The following is a 3,674-nucleotide window of genomic DNA, read 5'->3' as shown; positions in this document are numbered from 1 at the left end:
TTTGATGGAACTATAAACCCTGGACAAGGAAATTAACGCAGAACTGAGGAAATGCAAAAACCTATGCTCCTGCTTTGGAAGAAGTAATATTGTAAAAATGGCAATCTTGATAAGGACTATCTACAAATTCAGTGCAATATTCATCAATATCCCAATGTCATTCTTTAAAGAAACAGAAGAGGAAATCCAAAAGTTCACTTGGAATAATAAAAGACCCCTTATAGTCTGTCTTCTTGCATGATACATAATGTTTAATCTCACCTTCTCCACCAAAATCTCACCTTTCTCATTGAGACATAGGTGGCCCTGTTTACTACAGCAAAGGCTCAAACGCGCAGTTTCAGGGGTCACCACTGCCTCTGTTACTGGGTAGATCCAACTCTGTCATTGATTCTGAGGTCTGCTCTGGGAGTCTTGGTCACAAGTTGTTCTGTGGCTTCTGCTGCCAGCCTGTGCCTATTTGCTTCCTTTTCCTCCAGCAGCCTACAACAGGGAATGAAGTTCAGGCGCTGATGCTCTCCTTCATATGCAGGGCAGGATGAGCCCAACCCTCCCACATCTTCCTCTTCCAATTTTTGGGAAAAAATGTGCTGGCAAAAGTCCTCAGGTGTGGCGCATGGCTGATCCACACTTTTAATCCAGGCTGGTCAGGAGGCTGAGATGTGAGTATGGAAGTTCCAAGTCAACTAGAACAGGAAAGTCTCATAGATTCTTACTACCAAAAATAAAAACGGCTGGGAATGGAATTTGGGCTCAAGTGGTAAAGGGCTAGTCTTGAGTACAAATGCTTAGTGCCCAGGCCCAGAGTTCAGGCTCCAGCACTGCCAACAACCTCACTTTAGTGAGATTTTAGCTTTATCCATGTAGGCACATCTCACTGGAATCTTTGCTGGTAGAGATAGTCTTTATAATTTTGTCTCAAGGTACAGGTCCTCCTGGGGTAGTACACAAAAGATGTCATGGAGAGAGGAGCCCCACTTGCTCCAGGTTTGAAGATGGCATAGGTCAAGCCAGCATGCAGTTGGCACATCAGTCTTTTTCTTAGCACTACCTACCAGTGAATGTCCAATGACATTGATTGTTGTGGGATTGTGTGATTGAAGTGCCCCATTAAGGGCAGTGTTAGCACATCCAAACTTGGATACCAGGAATGCTGAAATCTCAAAGCTAAGATTTCTGTTGGCTACAGAAATGCTGGTGTGTCTGTGATTCACTAAAAGTTCAGGTGCAAAGATTCTGAAGCTTGATGCCATGTGTTTATTCCATTTAGTAAAATTATTTTAATGCACTGTATAAGTTAAAACATTTCATAAGAGTCAGGGGTAGTGAAAACATTGTTCTTGAATTCAGGTGTCTGGCAGGATAATGGGGGGGTGTTGGTGGCTGGGACTATGAAGCTGGAGCTGCTATCAAACCATGGATCATGTTCCCCTTTGTCTGGGAGAAATGACTCCAAAGATGAAATTTGAATGGTGAGGAAAAGATGATGATGTACTCAGGAAATTTCTCCTAAACAAATGCTCATGTGGAAGTGGGATGGGGGCTGGGCATATCTGAGGCAGAGCTTAAGGGGGCTTCTCATGGCGTTGAGAACGTTCCTTGCGACTTCAGGCATGCAGCAGGGTGTTTTAGATGACCATTGTGAGATGGATGGAATAAGAATGGAGACAAGATGAATGCTGGGATCCTGCAATGCTCTTGCATGAGTTGCTGGTGGCTCACCTGAAAGAACTAATTATGTCTAAAAACGAAATCAGGAATTTGTTTTGATTAGATAATATCTGTAATCCGAGGCATATTCAGGATCCTGATCTTAGTATTGTGGTTTAAAACCAACCCAGCAAAGGGAAAAATGCATGAGACTCATACTCCCAGTTTAGAGCAAGAACAAAGATTGAAGTAGAGCTGTGGCTCAAGAGCTAGAGTTCTACCTTGAGCAAAGAAAAGCTAAGAAAAAGCTCCAGGTCTTGAGTTCAAGGCCAGGAATGAAAGAAGGAAGGTAAAAAAGGGAAGTATGTGAGGAAGGGAAATATATAAATGAAAGAGAGAAGGAACTAGAAATTTAAAACTAGAGAATATTTAAAAGTCATCAGTCCTTCTAAGAAAAGTGTTGGAGTATGGGTTCTATATGTGGTGAACTGGAAGCCCAGCAGTGACTTGTTAACCAAAGAGTCACCATGATGAGCAAAGGATAGAAATCTGCATGAGCCTCTTAGCGGATGGAGTCACAGAAGAGAACCTCAGCTCCCATCCCATAGTTAGGAGTATATAGAGATGGGGAAGTTGGCATCACCTTGATGTCATTGTGTCCATGGAGACTGGAAGCCATGGCTCTGTGAAAGCACAATGTTGTGGTTACTGAGCTGGGAGGCTGAGGAGAGCCAAGTCCTGGCCATGAAGAAATCAGGGTGGCAGCAGAGCAACTCTGCTGCAGTGTGTGCCTGCTTGGCTGTTCTTATTCTGTGGTGGATCAGGCCAGAGCGGGTGATAGTAACTGTTTTGTGGTCACAAGCCCTTCACCAAGAGCTTCCTCTGGGATCCTCATAAGCTACAGGGTGGCTGGTGTTGGGATGTGTGTGGGGTGGAAGTGACAGAGGGATGGACGCATGGCAAGGTGGGTGAAGAGATGAGAGGAATGATGAGAGCCCAGTTCATTGGTTTCCAAGGTTAATGGGTGGGAGGTAGAGAGGCATGATGGAGGAATGATGGAGGCAGGGGAAGGTGGTGACAGAGTGAGGCCATCTGTAGTGCCAGCCTGGCCATCATCTGAAGCCCATAGGCAGCTTCCTGATCCTTCACTTAGTCCTGCTCCTTGTGGAGGGAATGTCACGTGTACCCAGAGCTAGGGGTGGGGCAATGTTAGTAGCACCTGGAAAACCATTGGCCTCTACCTGGGTGAGGGGTGGTTATGGCTCCCATGCTGGGTGGCCTGATAGCTATGGAACAGATCTCTCCTTAGCTACCACAGTCAGTGGCTGCTCTCCATCTATTGTTAGGGCACCTGCTCAGCCATCAGGACACCCCATGCCAGGACAGAGGCCTACAATTCAGATGGCAGCACAGGGGTGAAGATGATCTCACCGTAGCCCTAGTTACATGGCTGCCCCAGCATGCAGGACAGGATGAGCTGGGGGAAGATGTTCTCTGTGTTTTTCCACAGCCTATCCCGGCCTCTTCTTGTGTCTGATTAGACCAAGAGAGTACCAGGTTCCCTCTCATAGTCCTGGTTCTTTTTCTTTTACAGTCATGAGGCTTGAACTCAGGTCCTGGGTACTGTCCCTGAGCTCTTTTGCTCAAGGTTGATGCTCTACCATTTTAACCATAGTGCCATTTCCAGCTTTTCCTTTTCATGTGGATCTCTGATATGTCCAGTGCTGTGCCTGCAGGGAGGCACTCACCCCACAGACAGAGCCAACTCTGCCGTGACTGTGACTGCCCACAACCCTCACACTCACTCCTTGCACACCCCTCGACTCCAGTTTTAGCTCCTCTTGGACTGGGTGTCCAGCCTACCCCTTCCTACACTCACAAAGGGTCTACAATTGTCTTCCCAGGGTCCTTTCTTCTGCCAGCCAGAGTACAGACTGTGCACATCTTGATGATCACAGAGCTCAAAGCCAAAGGCTGAGATGCAGAAGGGGGTGACCCAGTAGCTGCACAGGGCCCATGGATCA

This window comes from Megascapheus bottae, unplaced genomic scaffold (genome assembly GCF_031878675.1).
Source record: "Megascapheus bottae isolate mThoBot1 unplaced genomic scaffold, mThoBot2.hap1 HAP1_SCAFFOLD_52, whole genome shotgun sequence".
Lineage (NCBI taxonomy): Eukaryota > Metazoa > Chordata > Mammalia > Rodentia > Geomyidae > Megascapheus > Megascapheus bottae.
Note: the sequence above shows the minus strand (reverse complement) of the source record.